Below are 18,158 nucleotides of genomic sequence, written 5' to 3' on the forward strand. Positions count from 1 at the left end.
CTGTAAAACCTTTTATTGTCAACCATTACCATTGCTCTACAGCATTTAAGTCAATACATGTGTCTCTGAGTCTTTTATCAGACTACTCCTGTAGCCATAGAATCAACCACAATGGGGGCTGCACTCTGAAGCCCAAGAGCTAAAACTCCAGCTCTAGAGTGCTTTGAAATAGAGGCAAACCTCTCCCATTGTATAAGAGTCAATCCTCCGGGAGATGTAGTGTGACCTTTGAACAATCCCTTTCTGGGGGTCTGCTGTACTGTATGTAACCCCACACAACCCATTTCAAAACATTGGTGATACCCCTGTGCTTCGAGGAGCACTGCAAAAGAAGTACAATATGCAAATTAGACATCCTCAGAGGCCTTTGCAGCGTTCTTATCGCCTGGGGCATGAATACATGAGCAGTAGCTTTTGCTTGCCTGTAAGCAGCCTCGCATCATGGTCATATTCTTACTTTCCTTCTTCAATATGGCTTTGCAGCACTTTGCAGTTCTTGGTAGGCTGTGTCCTCCTGCCCCTTCTATAGGGCAGCCAGCCCTTTGGTGCAAATTAGGTAGTGTGGGGAGCCCACTCCTGTGCTGCTTGGCAGCCTCCCCCGCCCACCAGCACACACTGTGCCAGCGTGTTTTTTCTCCTGCCCGAGTTCGAGGCAGGCAAGAACTGCTGGCTAGTGCACCTGACCCATACCAGAGGGGCTGGAAGAGCACCAGTCATTCTCCTGGGGTTCTAGTCTGCCTGGGGAGCCTTCCTCTCTTTGCCTTTGCCAGGAGGATAAAGTCCCTGAGGACAATGTCTAATGCACCAGGCCCTGGGTGATGGTGTTCCACAGGCACAGTCAGTTTGTGGATGGGCTCTGTGCACATACCCTCCCTGGGAAAACAACAGATAAAGACTGCAGTGAACCCAGATGCTTGGCCATCCCCAAGGTAAATTAAAGTTATTGTAGTGAAGCGCCACATGCCATTCTCCACCTGATCTGCCCCAAAGTGCCAATTTGCATGATCTTGGGCTCGTTTTGCTCATAGTGGCCTATAGTAGCCTTTTCCTCAGTCCTCCTCTAAAATTGAGCTGTTATGTGGGTAGCTGGATCTTCTAGATCTCTGAGCCAGACCTGCCTTCTGCTTGGGCTCCTTGTGCTCTCTTCTGCTTGTGAGACATCTTGCATAGCCCTTGCAGAGCCAGCTGGTAGAAGACCTTCCATGCCACACTACCCAGGTCCTTCTGCCTTCTTGAGGGGCACCTGTGTTTCAGTGGAGACAAGAGTCAGTCCACAGAAGTCATAGGGAAACAATTTAAGTTCCCCTAGTAGGTCAATTCCCCCAGCTGTTCCTCAGGGGGCCGATGGAGTCAGTGTCATTGGGGACAAGACCCACCTAGTCCTTGGGGTCAGCTAGAGTTAAAGTCGCAAGGTACATCCTTTCAGAGCATCAGGTGTCTTCTCCTTCCAGCTGGGCATTCCTTTACCATCTCCACTCCCAGGTCCAGTGTCTTCTCATCTGTCTCTCCCTTATGCAGGGGTTCTTAAGTAGGGGTGGAAAGTTCCAGAAGCCAGGCACCCCTGGCCAATGCAAGGGTGCAACTTCATCACTCCACCCCTATACCAACCCTCCTGCACAGCATTCTGGGATAATCCAATATGGCAACTTCAAGTTGTCTGTGAAAAGAGCTCCCCTGAGAGCCTCAACTCCACCCCAAGCTGACACAGCTACCTGATCCCTTCCCACCAAGACTTCAAAGGCAAGTCTCTGATGTGTTGGCTCCAAAGGTCTGACCCTCGTTCCTTGTTTCTGTAGTCCTAGGCAGTCCCATCCCAGGTGCTGTATGACACGCTAATTAACAGATGAAGGTTGTCACCTCTTCCTTTCCCATGAACTTGTTCAAGCACTGTCTATTGTATGGGTAGGCCTTTCATCCTCCTGCTGGAGAGTAAAGTAATTAACTTGGCAGTGCAGGGGACAAAGGCCTAGAATCTGTTTCTGAGCTAAACCATGGAAATATGTCTTAAGCAGTGTATGTAGCCTGTTAGGGACTGTAAACCTACACTTGGGGTGCATGTTTAGCCATACATTGGTACCTTGCTGGACCCATGTAGGGTGAAGATGTACTTTGGGCAATATTTTTACTATAACGTGTAATGGTAATCACCCATTACTTCGCGGGGTTATACTCCACATACCATGAATTTGCCACCGTTACAACGCATGCGATGTAACAACGCGTAGCCTTTAATACACAAGTTGTTACATTGGATGCGTTGTAATGGCTATCCACATCGTTGTGAGGAAATGGACGCGCTTCCGTTTCCTCACAACGACGTGCATCTCTGACGAAGGTGGAAGCCGGAGAAGAGAGGAACCGCGCTTGAAGGAGAAGAGAGGAACCACGAAGAGAGAGAGGTAAGAGGGGCTGTGTAGTGTTTAAGGGTTTAGGGTAGGGGGAGGGTCGTGTAGGGGTAGTCTTTTAGGTTGTAGAGTAGTGTAGTTGTGTTTTTGAAGTGTAGAGTAGTGTATTTGGGTTTAGGGTAGTGTTGGGTGGTCGTGCAGGGTAGTGTTTCAGTGTAGGGACCGGACTGGGGTAGGGGTAGGGTCTTGCTGTGGGTAGTGTTTTAGGGTTTAGGGTAGTGTTGTGGTGTTTGTGTAGTGTAGGGTAGTGTTTTAGGGTTTAGGGTATTGTGGAGGGGTAGTGTTTGAGGGTTTGGGTAGTCTTGTGAAGTTTGTGATGTGTAGGATAGCGTATTTGTATTTAGTATTTAGCGTAGTGTTGGGGGTTTGAAAATTCAAAGAAGGAATTGAAAAAGTATGCGGGGTAAATATCTCTTTAAATGCTTTTGAATACACTTGCAATGTAAATGAATGCGAACTTAAAACTTGCGTAGTAACGGTACTTGCGAACTAAAAACAATGTTGTAAAAGTATGCGTTGTTTTGGTTCACGAAGTAACAGCATATATTCACGTGTAATACTGTTTAAAATCCACAAACTTCAATAAGCACTAAAGTCCTACACTATGAATTTTCAGTGACGTTATAAGGCCTATCCAAGGCCAGTTCTATTCCCTGAACAGTCCCTTCTGTGACAGGCTATCTGTGCAAAGATACCGTGCTGCACAAGACAGTAGTCTCACATACGCAACCTGCACACATGCACACACGTGTGCTCACATATTCACATGTTACCAGCCCTGTGTCATTTTCCCTAGCTTTGCAGCAGTGGCCTTATCTTAAAAGACAGACACTGGTGGTTAGCATTCACAGTCCAGTTACCTTAAATTTACAATGAATAAGAATGAGGTGATGATACTCGTTCACAGCAAAAGTCCACAAATGTGCAATCAAATACAAAAAATCCAGAGGGACTAAATGAGGAGAACCCAATTTGCTTCATATACTTTCCTATATGCAGCTACTTTCTATATATTCGGATTTTCGATATTTGGGTCACAGTATTCCATCTTTGAGATTTCAGGCCACAGACCTTATTTTTAGAAGGAGTCATTAACCGAAACAAACAAAGTAATGTCTGGTTCAATTTTCCAGTTAACTCACTCACCACTTGTTAGAAATGGGGTTCTCCAGTTGGCAGAGGTAGGTACCTTTGTCCAAGTAGGGACCCTTCCTCCTAGTTAGGGTAAGGGAGCTACACTTCTAAAATAACCCCAGCTCAGCCCCTTGGTAGTTTGGCACAAGCAGTCAGGCTTATCTCAGAGGCAGTGTGCAAAGCATTTGCACATAACCAACAGTATCTGAGTAAACAAGACCAAAATGATGAACAAATCACAATACAGTTCTCAAGAATCTCAATAATCAAACATATGCTTAAAATACAGTTCCTTGAAGTTGACAGTTCTGTCCCGGGCAATCAGGGCGTTGTGAACAACATATCCAAACTGTTCTTTCTGACCGTGCTGTAGCGGGCCGCTACGGTGTCTGGAAGACCCACAAAACAGTACCTTTAGAAATGCAGGGTGTCGGCGACCTCTCGTTGAGCTCCAAAGATCCGGCGTCGCCAGACTTCGGTCCCGGAGGCCGGTGCAGGAGCCGTCGGGTCCTTGAAGGCACAAGCATTGCAGATCGAACTCCTTGTGGTTGAAGTCAGGAGCTCTGGCGTCGGCAGGCATCAGGGTTGTGGTGCGAAGTGCAGCAGAGAGCCGTGCGGTGCCCTCAAGTTGCAGTGCAGGCAGCGGCTCAGTGACGGTCTTGGTGATGGTTGTCCAGCAGCGTCAGTGAGACCAGGGCTGCGGTGCAAAGTGATGCGGTGCTATTCGCGGTGCCAGCAGGTTATGGTGCAAGCAGCGGCGTCATCGTTGCTGAAGCGCTGTTGTCGGCTGGCGATCCGGAGGCGATGGTGCCGGCGTCGGCTGGCCAAGGCTGCAGTGCGGGATGTGGATGGTGTTTCGTGTAAATTACGAGCGGTGCCCTTGAACCACGGTGCAGCAGCGGCAGCGATGTTAGTGTGGAGTGTCATCATCAGTGATAACAGGGCTGTGGTGCGAAGAGGGACAGTGCTCCATGTTCTCCAAGAGCAGTGTCCACAGGTCACGGTGAAAGCAGCAGCATCGGTGACGGTGTTGTGTCGTCATCGGGGATACCAAGGCGGTGGTGTGAAGCAAGGCAGTGCAAAGTGCAGTGCCCACAGGTCACAGTGCAAGCAGCGGCTCGATGGTGGTGTTGGACGGCGTCATCGGTGAGACTAGGGTTGCGGTGTGAAGTTCGGGGGTGCCATCTGCAGTGCCTTCAGGACAGCAGCGTTGATGACGGCGTCGGGTTACCTTTCTCCTCTGTGGCAATTGAAACATCCAGTTCCAGAAGCCGGTACTCAGAAGATGTTGAAGTCTTTGATTTCCTTGAGATTTCCAACAGGAGGCAAGCTCTACATTAAGCCCTTGGAGATACTTTGGGGCAGATTTACAAGCCCCTTGCATCACTTTTGTACCGTTGTTGCATCACCATTTACAACATGACGCATCAAGGGAGATGGTTCACGTTGTGAAGCCCTGCACCACATTAAACCTGCGTCAGGTTTAATGTATACAGGGTGGGCGTTCCGTCGCAGGAAGCCCCGTAAAAGTGACGCAGTATAATCTACAAGATTTCACTGAGTCACTTTTACGTCCATGCTGCGTCAAAACCCTGCACCTGCTTGAAGCAGGTGTAAGGAGAGATGCAGCATGTTAGGCATAGTGCGCCCCTGAGCAGTGCTGGAGTTGCGTCGTGCTTGCAACACGACTCTAGCAATGCGTAACTTTTCCGTCAACAGATACGTCAGAATTTCTGACGCATCTGTCAATCCGTGTGCCATGGTGCTTCGTATTATAAATACAGCGCATCCACGGTGACGCAAGGATTTGGCATGTTGGCGCAGGGAAAGTGACGCATCTCTACAGATGCGTCACTTTCTTGGAAATCTGCCCCTTTCAATGCAGAAAGAACAGCCCAGTCCTTTCCCTGCCAAAGATAGAAGCAGAAATTGCAGGCTAACCCAGCAAAGCACACAGCAAGGGGGCAGTACTCCTCCTGGCAGCTCTTCTTCCTGGCAGGTTCCTTAGTCCAGCAGTAATCTAAAGTTCTGGGTCTGGGCCCCAATACTTATACTCAGAATTCCTTTGCTCTCTCAGGCAGAGAATCTCTTTGCCCAGCTAAAACTAGTCCTGTCCTCTCTGGTGCAGCTTCCTGGAAGGCGATAGGGACAGCATTGTCCAAGGCAGAGAGGGCATATTCAGGTGCAAGGGAAATCTCCTCCCACCACTCTAAATACAGACCAGGCCTATTCAGGTGCTAGTCAAAACTCCCCCCACTACTCTGAATGCAGCCCAGGTCTGACTCATTCAGGAAAGGCAGGACACACATCAACACCTCCCCCCCCCCATTGGCCGCCTGGAAGAATGCACATCTCCAGCCACTGTCACTCCAAAGCCAGACAGGCAATCCACAAACCAACAGAGGCACACAGGACGACTAAGCAAGATAATACCCACTTTCTAAAAGTGGTATTTTCAAACACACAATATAGAAATCATCTTTACTAAAAGATGCATTTTTACATTCTGAGTTCAGGCATACTAAACTTCAACTTTCTATCTTGTCCCAATGGGATGTTATATTTAAAGGATGTTATAAATAAACTCCCATTCTGTCCTATGGGACAGATGTCCTTTCAATAGTGAAAAACAAAATTGGCTGTATTTCACTATCAGGACATATCACACACATCAGGGCATGTCCTACCTTTCACACACACAGCACCCTGCCCACAGGGGTACCTTAGGCCTACCTTACAGGTGACTTATATGTAAGAAAAGGTAAGATTAGGGCCTGGCAAGTGGGTGCACTTGCCAGATCGACATGGCAGTTACAAACTGCGCTTATACACTGCAGTGGCAGGTCAGAGTCACATTTACAGGGCTACTTCGGTGGGTGGCACAACCAGTGCTGCAGGCCCACTAGAAGCATTTGATTTACAGGCCCTGGCACACTCAGTGCACGCACTTTACTAGGGGCTAACTAGTAAATCAGATATGCCAGTCATGGAAACACCAATCCATAATAACAATTTACAACAGGAGAGCATATGTACTTTAGCACTGAATAGCAGTGGTAAAGGGCCCAGAGTCCTAAAACCAACAAAAACAGGGTCAAAAACAGGATGCTAAAAAGTGAAAAGTCTGGGAGTAAACCCGCTTAAAAAGTTAAGTCTATCACCACTGCTTCGAACTGAGTATAAATCACTCAATCACTGCACATTTTATAGAAATCTTCCTTGCTAACACCATATCTAGGGCATAATGTGGGGGTGTTTGTTTAGATGGTTGATACCCTTTTTGGGATCAAATATGTTCTATGAATATAATTTTATCGTAATGACTTATTGTGTTACTAGAAACCGGGTAACTGAGAATCGTGCTCCTTTCTTTGTCTGGTATGTCCCTATTCAAATCTCTCACCCATTTCTCTTGTAATTTAAACAAGTCACTTTCGGACATTTCTAGTACTGTGAATGAGCTATTCATTTTTGATATAGCCAATAGTGAGCAACAAGTGTGAACATTGCTTGTAGATGGGTCAGAGAATTTGAGGCACCTTGTCCTGGCCCTGCTGTGGTGATTGAGCTGAACGACGTGAATTGCCCAACCTTTAATCCAGATGTTTGTGAACTTCTGACATATTGAAGTCAACCCTTTCGACTTATATTACTCAACAGAAACACCAAAGATTAAAACTTTTACATAAATAAGCAATTCACATTAGAAAAGGGTTGTATATCAAACAAAATTGCCCATATTTATAATTTAAACTAATAGTTTAAAATCCTAATTTCTGCCAAATTGAAACACCAGCACAAAGGATATTTTTCCTTTCTTTATAACTTTTATTGTGAGACAGGCAGCAGCGGCTCCCACACCTATGGCGGAGGAGCCTCGCCTCCCCACAAGCAGCGGCCAGAATGGAAAAATAAAATTATAATAAACTAGGTTGATTATCATTTTATTTTTCTCTCCTGAGCGAGACTTCGGGGGCTATCACGGGGAAGGGGGGCAGTCATGGAAGGAGAGTGGTGGGCAGCACTACTGTCAGTGCGCATGACAATTCGGCTGGCCGTCTTAGGCCAGCCAAAGAGCTATGCGCACTGAAGCTGTCTCCAACCCCAGCTGCATTGCTAGGTTGGAAACAGCAGTCACAGGCTCCCAGTCTCCCTGGGAGCACAAATCCTTGGCGCTCAGGCCAATCTTCACACTGCAGCGTCAGTATTGGCTGTAGGGGATTCTGGGAGTCTGTGCTCGTGAAGAGGAGAAGGACCTTGATGCGGCAGGATGGACAGGTAAGTTAATGTTTTTGTTTTTTTGTTATACTATTCATCCCCCCTCGCTCCCCTACCTCCTGTTCCGCCACGCAGTGCGGGGACTAGCCGCTACTGGAGCTAGATGCACAATGTACAGTTGCACATGACATGCTTCTGTCTCAACACATTGCAATTGACAGAAGCAATTTTTTGACTTTGCATTACACCCTTCTCGTTGGTCAGGTGCAGTTTTAGCAACAAATTGAATTATAACAATTGATCCCTAATGGATAATTTCATCATATCTATTGTTATTCATAGATAAACAGGGGCCGCTTGTGCCGCCGGTGCGTGATGCTCCGGCGGCACAACCTGCTGCGTGATATTTGCAAGCACACGTAAAGCCACCCTGCGTAGCTTTACATGTGCTTGTAAATATCGACCCTTTTCACGCAACACTCTGCATATTAGGGGCGTGACATGGCTGTTTCTGTGGATGTTCCCACGCAAGACCCATGTCCACTAATACATTTCCAGATTTAAGAGCAATCGTAAACCTGTAAATCCGTCACAATGCTAGTGAGGCGCAACATGGAGAAATATTTTATTTCTCCTAATTTTTTTCCTCTTTCAATGTGTGCTGCATTCTACAGCACGCATTGGAAGAGGAAATCCCTTTCATTGATTGCTTTTTTGCAGGAAGGTGCCCCTCCCTGCACACAAACAATATTCCCTTGACGCAGGCATCCTTGCACCATGGTGCAAGGGTGCCTGCACCGGCACCTGGCAGCAGTATGTGTGCCAGTGCAGGGAAGAGCACAGAGATGCGACATATTGTTGTGAATATGTCTCATCCCTGTGCTTTGAACTAATGCAGAGCGGTGCAGCAAAATGACTTGCGGCACTGCGCTGCATCCGTTTCTCATGAATAGAGCCCCCCATTTCTAACCAATAGTTCCAAAGGCAACTTATTAAAGACAAGAACATTGTCTTAAGCTATGTACAGTCAATAAAATGATCACATTTTATTTCAGTAAAGCATTAAAAGTTACGTAATTGGGTCCACAATAGAGAATCAGGCCATTAACTGTGGCAGGACTGTTGTTCCATAAAACCTTGGAGTTTGAAACTGTTTGATTGTTCACCTTCCTCCTTCTATAGGCTGTGCAGCTATACATTTAAATGTACCAAACAAGAATACTAGATACCGTATGCATTTATTAACATTTTTACAAGCAATCCTCTGAACTCCTTCCTCTTATTTAGACTTTTGAGAACCCCACAAATTCACCTCTTGGATATAAGCAGGAGCACTTTACGCTGACCAGTGGTTCTCGGGATCAGAATCCATAGGATGAATAATTGTCATTCATTTTTTGTACCTAAAATTTAGGATGAAGGCCTAATTTCATATTTTAAGTTCCAGGTGGTGTGTACTTCTGTATGAAATTATAATCCTTTAGTGTTCAAGGAAAGGAAGCGTAGGAATGGCATCAGTTCCTTAAACAAGATCTTATGGGCCTATACAAAAGGTCATTTGTGAGTATGTAAAGTAGTACTCATGTAGTACTATTTATGTACTCTCACATACCTTTCTGAATTGGATTCTAAACTCCTAAAATGGGACTAAAATTGGAACAATGAGGAAATATTCTTATACAGTTAGAACTAGCCCTTCTTTGCTTCTACACAAATATGGACCTGGCATTCAGGGGGCGATTCACAAAGGCATGTAAGAGAATGAAAAAGAGTACACCTGTTGTGCTACGTCCCATACTCATAAATGCTTTCATGGATCAATTTCATATCATTGAAGGGTCCACTGGTTATTATTGCTGGCATATTGTTCCATCATTTGCTGAACTTATTTTTGTTGGCCATAGGACTCTGTTCACTTTACTCATGCTAACCAGTGGTAAAGTGCTTGTGCTCCCTGCTCTAAACATGTTAGAAGTGCCATAGCCCTAATTGGCACATTTAATCTACATGTAAGTCCCTAGTAAATGGTACTCCATGTACCCAGGGCCTGTACATTAAATGCTATTAGTGGGCTGCAGCACTCATTGTTCCACCCACTAAAGAAAAATTGTAAAACAAGTCTTGAGGCCTGCCATTGTAGCCTGGGTATGCGGGTTTAAAACTGCCATTTCAACCCGCTAAAAACCCTTTTTGTCAGGCCTAACCCTTCCCTTTTAAGGCTTATACGTTACTCCAAAGGGGGCCCTAATGCCTGTATGACAGGGTGCATGGTATGTAAAAGGTAGGACATGTGTACAAGATGTTTTACATGTCGTAGCAGTGCAAAACATGGCTCTCCCATAGGTTAACACTGTTTTACACTACTACAATTATGACATGCTAAATTCAGTTTGGGAGTAGCTACAAAAATGGTTCAACAACTCATTTTAATAGCGATTCAAAATCCAGCTTAATGGTTAGGTTGAATTTTATATAACTATTTTGGAAATGAAACTTTTAGAAACTTGATATTTTCCTGCCTCAAAGCTTTTCCTGCCAGTGCCCAGCTGTCAGCTGACCCACGATGGATCTCCTGTGGTGAGATATGTATTGCTACCTGACAATGGGCAAAGGGCTCTGAATGTGGGGAGGGGGGTCTCCTCACCAGACAGAATGGCCTTTGGGCTGTGGCCAACCCCTTCCTGAGCTTCAAAGGATGCCTACCTTCTCACTGGCAGATGACAATCACACCCAGGCCTCCCTTCCCTAGTCAGGCTGGCACTAAACCCAGAAGGAGATGAGGAACTGACTGCACCACAGGCTGGCCCTGGGTATGAAAAGTGACACCACAGAACCTCTCACCCGAGCACTCCAGGACCACTGAAGAATCAGAAGAAGTACTGCCTGCTGTCTGAACCCTGAAGGGAAGACTAAATCTGCTTGTCTTTAACTCAGGACCCCAAAAAGGACTCCATGGGTTAGTTGCTTGACCTGTTTGAGCTACATGGACACAAAATTCTCCAGAGGCCTCTCACCCGGGAACTGGCCAGCTGACCACTTCCAGTTGGTCCTGGCCTGAACCCTACTGTAGGCCTGTTTTGGAATGAGTCCTAATGGCCAAGTGGTGCCCCCCAGGTCCTTGACCATTGGCTGGTGTTAGAGTGTACTCCTTCTGTCCAGAAACTGCAAGGGGAGGGACCTAGAAACATTTTGGCAACTGTCTGTCTGAAGATACAACAGAGACGGAATCACCTTTGAAGCTGCAGTTGTCAATGATGAATTGTTTGTCGGCCTCAGCTTGCTGGTTTTCTCCTCTAAATGAGATCTGACTTCCAGAAAAGTTTCTAAGTCCGAAGGTAAAGTGCACCTATGCAGAGCAGCATTCATCCAACGTTGAGGCCTTCCTGGGCATGTACTTTTCTTGGAGCTTTTTTACCTTCATCGACAACCGCACTGGGACCCTGGTACAATTTCAAATTGGGCAAAGCAATGCCCCTGTCATAAGGCCCCGCATTAAGGTATCCAATGCTATCCTAGATCAACCTCCATCCCACAATAATGTCCACATAGTTGCTTGTACTAACCCAAAAGAGCATCAGGGACCACACATGGAGCGTTCTGTAGTATATAAAGAAATGTAGGTTAATAAATAATTTTATGAAGTGCTGCTATACCTAACATGGACAGCAGCAGCTTCCTCCATCTGTCCACATCCTCCCTATACTGACCCAGGATACCCTCCAAATTTTGGACATAAAAGATACCAGGAACCGTAGTGAAAAAGATACCAAGGTACTTGAATCCGGTCTCGGCCCACTGCAGAGGCAATACCAGTCTTTTGGCAGCTGCGACTCCGACTTGTGCCAATCGAGATGGATCCCTGAGTATCTCACAAAGAGACTAAGGCTCTCCAACATCCGGGGAATGGACTGTATCGGATTAGCCAGATACAACAGCAGGTCATCGGCGTATAGGGAGATCCCATCTTCCCAGTCAGACTCCCAATGCATGCGTCACTACAGGGCGTCCTTTCGGACCCATTATGCCAGTGGCTCGATAACCAATGCAAACAGCAGGGGTGATAGGGCTGCCTTGCACCCCTCCCCAGCTGGAATACCCTTGATAACGTCCCATTAAGATGCACTCTGACCAGAGGAGCCATGTAATGCAAGCTGCTCCAGGACAGAAAGGATTTTCCAAAACCCATCTTTTCTAGCACTGCCACGAGGTATGGCCATTTGAGTGAGTCAAATGTGTTTTCAGCATCCAGGGACAGGATCACCACTGGTTGCCCAAGACAGCGCTCTCGGCCAAGAACACCATAGAGGCGCCTCAGGTTATGTCTTGTGGCATGACGCAGCTCAAATGGTCCCTGTGAATCACTTTATTGCATAGGCAGGAAGCCAGGACACTTGCCAGCAGTTTGACCTCCATATTTAGAAGGGAGATCTGCCAATACGAGGCCCAGTCTTCCAGTTTCTTCTAGTTTGTAGATTAGGGCATTATGGGCCATGCAGATGTCAAGGGGTAGAATTCCTGTCCCCAATGCCGTATGATAAATCCAGAGAGGTGATACCCCCAGCTGGCCATTTGGACCCAGCATTCCCCCTCCCTTGAGGTGTTTTAGTGCTCTGTTATTTCAACCACCTCCAGCTCCTTATCCAGGACATCTCTGTCCTCCACTGGTAGGGCCCAGGCAGAGAGATCTCCCACAAACAGCACAAGCTCCTCCGGCGAGTACAATGCCTCCAGGTGGTCCGCAAATTTCACCACTATTTCTGGGGCCGTGCCTACTGTGCGACCTGTTGTTGTGACCACTTCCTTCACCCATCGCGGTGTGCTGGTCATGCCAGGATTTTCCCTGTCTTATTACCCACTTCATATGCTCTATGTTGTGTGGCTCTCAGCTGTTTTCTTGACTCTCCCTCCTCAATCCGCCTATATTCCTCCCACAAAATCAAGATGCGGTGCACCAGCGCCACCGTTCTAGTTAGTCAGGTATTCTTCAGCGAGGAACAAGCATTGCTCGATACCCCTCTGTTTACTCGCCACCACCCTTCTAAGCCCTGAGATCCTTTAGAACAGGTATCCCCATGCTAATGGTTTCTATGACTCCCATAATGTGACCTCTGACATCACCAAGCTTTTGTTTTCCACAAAGTCATTTTCCGAAGTGGTCCCTAGGCCCTTGCCTCATGTCGCAATCCCAGAGGCACCAGGCATCAAGTTGTTCTCTGGCAGTGCCATAAGCCGGGTATATAGCGGTGAATTATCTGATACACTTCAGCAGGAAGACTGTGTCCCGGTATCTATGTGCCTGAATGTGGGGAGCCAAGAAATAATCCAACCCTAAAACACTCAATTTCTTACATATTACGTTTTACACTTTTTTAGTAACCCTTTCAAAATATCACTAGATATTTGAACATATTCATATTGGAGAGCAGAGACAATTATTGAGGTTGCTGCTTTCAAAGTAGGGATGGGTGGCATTTGTTGAATTCCATTGTTTTGAAGAGCTTAGTAGCAAACAGTGCCCAAAGCTGCATAAATAAACAACACATCATGCATAGCAGTACAACATAAACAAGAAACACATATTGTCCCTCTAGTGTAACCTGCTATATATGTTTGACCTTCTTGCTTTTACTAGGATGCCTAGTGCATGTTTAGCAGATGGAAAGAAATACAAATCCTATGATACATATACAATACACTTGGGTCCATGAAATCATGGATTTGAGAGAGGTGAGAATGCATTCATGCTCAGAGAAGGTAAGATTTTCTGAATGCTTGACTTACTTAGTGGGGGCTAGTGAAGTGTTAAAGTGGTGGACCATTAAATGATTTATTTGTATTCTTAGGGAATAAGCAGAATTGTTTTCAGATTGGAGAAGGGATAAAGATTCATGTGCAGGTTGCAGCCTTTGAGAAATGTGCTTTTCAAAGAAAAACATCTATAGCCTTACTTCACTCTAAACAAAATTGTGCTTGCTTGCAATGAATCAGGGCGGAAGTGGCTTTTAGGGCAGGGGACGCGGTATACAGACAGAATATTGAGTTGGAAATGTCGACTTACACAAATATCGAGTTGGAAATATAGTCACACAGAAATATCGATAGTAAGAATATAGAAGTCATTAATATCGTTTGCAAAAATATAGTTGTTTAAAATATCGATTTTTTTATTTAGTGTTATATATTTTAGTTTATATTCTAAATGTATGTGATGTATGTTTTTTGTATAAGTATTGTTTATGTTTTTTAATATATGTGTTACATTTTTAGTAGTTATCAATTTTATTTAAGTAAATTTAGCATTTTTTAGTTCCGTAGCGGGTTGTTTATAGGGGAATAGGTTGGGAAGTAATGTAATTATAATAAATTAATGATTATGTTTTATCTATTAATATTTATTTGAGTTTTTATAGTGTTAATTGTGGGAAGTAATTTATTTGTAATTAATTATTAATTGTATGTTAATCAATATAAATTAATTAATTGGTATTAATTATGCTAATTGCGTAAAAAAAACTAGGTGCCGGTTGTGGAGTTTATAGGGGTAAAGGGTGGGAAGAAATGTATTTGTAATTAATTATTAATTGGTTGTTAATTAATGTTAATTAATTGGTAAATAATTATGATAATTGTGTAATTTCTTTTAGGTGCGGGTTGTGGGGTTTATAGGGGTAAAGGGTGGGAAGTAATTTTTGATTAATTAATAATTAGTTCTTAATTTATATTAATTAACAGATTGAAAATGAATTATGGAAATTGTGTAATTAATTTTAGGTGTGGGTTGTTGGGTTTATAGGGGTAAAGGGTTGGAAGTAATTTATGTTTAATTAATTAATAATTAGTTGATAATTACGATTAAATAATTAATTGATATTCATTTAGGGTATTTGTTTATATTCTTTTGTGTGTGGGTTTTACTTTTATACGGGTACAGTGTGTAGAGTAAATTAATTTTACTTAATTGAAAATAAGTTTTAATTGTATAATTAACTTTTTACAGTTTAATTTTAGCTGTTGGTTGTGGGGATTGTAGGGGTAACGTGTGGTAAGTTAATACATTTTTATGAGTTTTAATTTGTTTTTTAATTAATAATATTTCTTTAACCCCTTCAGTGCCCATGGCGAGATAGTCTCGTCATGGAGCGCGGTTGCTCTGTGCCCATGACGAGACTATCTCGTCATGAACCCCGCCCGCTAATGCAACACCTGGCACAGGGCGTGGAAATGGCATTAAAGAGATACATTAATTTGGGGAGTGTGACCATTTTAACCAGGTTAACCCTGCCATATATTGTTAGCCAGAATTGTTTCCACCTGGCTAATAATCGGCCAACTTCTTTTATAATCCTATTCAGGTTAATCTGCGGGATTTTCTCAATCTCTTTGATAATTGTAATACCCAAATATTTAAATTCTTGGCTTATATTGCCCTCGCAATTATCTATATTAAAAAGCATCACCTCGGTTTTAGAAGTGTTAGCTAGATACCCTGAATAAGCTCCGAATTCTGACAGCAGGGCTTCAACCCTTGGTATTGTTGTCACTGGGTCATCCGTATATATTCACAGATCATCCACATACAGGGCGACCTTACTGCTATACTGATGAGATTTAAAAGGAGTAATCAGTACATCTGCCCTCATAGCTTGAGCCAGGGGTTCTATATAGATGTTAAAAAGTAGAGGTGAAAGGGGGCAACCTTGTTGCGTCCCTCTCAGAATATCAAAACTAGATGTTAAAACCCCATTTACTAATATCTTAGCAGAAGCCCCCTGGTAACAGTTTACCAGACTTTGAATAAAGATAGGCCCCATAGCCCCTAGAACCTCCCAAAGATAAACTCAACATACTCTGTCGAACGCCTTGGCCGCATCCCATGCCACTACAGCCAAGGGTTCGGATCGATCTGTGGCAAGAGCTATATTGCCTATTAACTGTTGCGTTAGTTCTTGGATATACCTTTTGGGGATAAAGCCTTTCTGATCAGCGTAAATCAGCTGTGGGGCAATTTTGACTAACCTCCCTGCTAGAATGCTCATAAAGATCTTATAGTCAGCATTTAGCAGGGATATCGGCTAAAGGAGTCCGCCCTTTGCGGATCTTTTCCGGGTTTCAAAATAAAAACAATAGTTGCCTCCTTCCAGGAGCTAGGTATCTTACCCTCTGACTGGTAAACTGAGTTAAACAAAACTCCCATAGTCGGAACTAGTTCTTCCAGCAGAAGTTTGTATATCTCACTAGGGAGGGCATCGGTGCCTGCTGCTTTGTTATTTTTACACTTCCTAATTTGTTCTCTGATCTCGCCCTCAGTAATTGGGGCATCAAGAAGGTCGCAACTTTTATCTGTTAACCGCAAAAGAGATTTCTCCCTCAGCCAGATCTTAATGGCCTCCGCATTGGGACTAATTTCCTCCTTATAGAGCTCTGAAAATAGAGAGATAAGCCGTACTTGCATTACTAAACTGCTGATTAATTCACTTATATGATTTTTTGCGCAGTCAGCCCTGGCTTTCCAGGCCAACAGTGCTCCTGCCTTCTCTCCACATTCGAAATTCTGCATTGATTTAGACAGCCATTGTGCCTTACATTTTTGATCAAGCCTGACTCTATACTCCTGACGTGAATTGTCCAGATCTCTCTGTACTCTGGATATTCTGTCAGAAGCCCCCTGATTAAGCCTCGTCCTTTCTGCCTCTAACTGGGAGATTGTTTCCTCTATTAGCCGTAGGTCTTGTGAGTCCTCCTTATTCTTTGCACTAATACGGCTATGTAAGAATCCCCTTAAATATCCCTTAAAGGCATCCCACACAAAATCCATAGATGTTGAGCAAATATTATCTAAAAATAAATTCTGATCTCTTACTATCTCGGTATCAGATAACACAGATCTTTTAAGTGTCCATCTAGGTTTAACATTACTTCGTCTCCCTTTTAGGTTGAATACTACAGGAGCATGGTCAGATATGTGACTGGGCATAATGTCTATCGATGTCATATTCTCCACAATGGGCCTGCTGATCCAGACATAGTCGATTCTGGAGAGATGCCCATATTTTACTGTGAAAGGTGTTTCCCTGCTTGTTACCCTTCTTTGCCCTCCACAGATCTACAATCTCCAAGTCATGTCACATATTATTTAGGGCCTGAGGTACCCGGGAAGCTCCTACATAATGGCTCCGGTCTGATCTATCCTTAAGGGGGCCTAAAAGGACATTAAGATCTCCACCTATTACTAATGGCGAGGCTTCTTCCATCAAGATGCATTGTAGCTTACAAATATATGTGGGATCGTCTATGTTAGGACCATAAAAGGAGATACATACCAGCTCCGACCCTCCGAGATCTAATCTAGCCATTACCCATCTCCCAGTCTTATCAGGTTTTACGGATTTGATAGTATATCCTACTCCATGCTTAATCAAAATGGCAACTCCCTTTCAGTGGACCGTCTGCTCAGAGGCACAATAGTGGTTTATCCATGGGTACCTAGCAAATACTGCACGACTCTCTGTATAGCTCAAATGGGTCTCCTGGATTAAACAAATATGGGCAGGGCTTTGTTCTAAATACTTCATCGCTAGCCTCTGTCTACGAGGGCCGCATAATCCATTAATATTCCACAATAGAAATTATAGCTCTCCACTACCCATTACAGGAACTTAACTGTAAGAGACTGCCCATTGCCTGATATCTACACCTAATGCCTGAAATCAAAGGGCGGATCACCTGATAGAAAAAGTTGAGATAAAGGACTTTTTTGAATTTTCTCCCACTGCTCCCCACCCGTGCTCCCCCCCTCTTCCCAACCTCCCATCCCCCCCATGCCCCACCCCCCTCTGGGGAACCCTCCCTACTATTAGGCTGTAAGCCTAAACAGCGTCTGGTCCTCGGGTCAATTATAAAAAAAAAAAGAATATCATTACCCGTTTTCCTTCCTTGATCTCTCTGGTCCTACGAGCCTCCCTAATTTTACAATTTAACCTCCCTTATACCTCCCCTCCTTTCTTAATTTTTTTAATGAGATCATCAGCCTCATCTACCGAGCAAAAGGTATACATATGGTTACTCCACATGGCCCGGAGTGAAGCTGGGAACTTTAGTTGAGCTCTAGCCCCCAGTTTGTTTAATTCGACCATTTGTTTGCCCATCTCCCACTGTTTCTGTGCCATAGTATGACAAATGTTGGACCTGATATTAAATGTAAAGGAGTTAGAGAGAGCATTAGATGTAAGTGTCCCTTCCTTCAATGCTATTGATAAGATTGCCTCCTTTACAGTGTATGTATGAAGATTTACCAGCATTTTCCTAGGCTTCTGTTTCGCCGGGTTCCTCTTATAAGGGTCACGATGTACCCGTTGTATCTCTTGCTCCAAGTTAGCGTTGTCAGCATTGATGGAATTTTTT

The sequence above is a fragment of the Triturus cristatus genome, chromosome 10 (assembly GCF_964204655.1).
Source record: "Triturus cristatus chromosome 10, aTriCri1.1, whole genome shotgun sequence".
Classification (NCBI taxonomy): domain Eukaryota; kingdom Metazoa; phylum Chordata; class Amphibia; order Caudata; family Salamandridae; genus Triturus; species Triturus cristatus.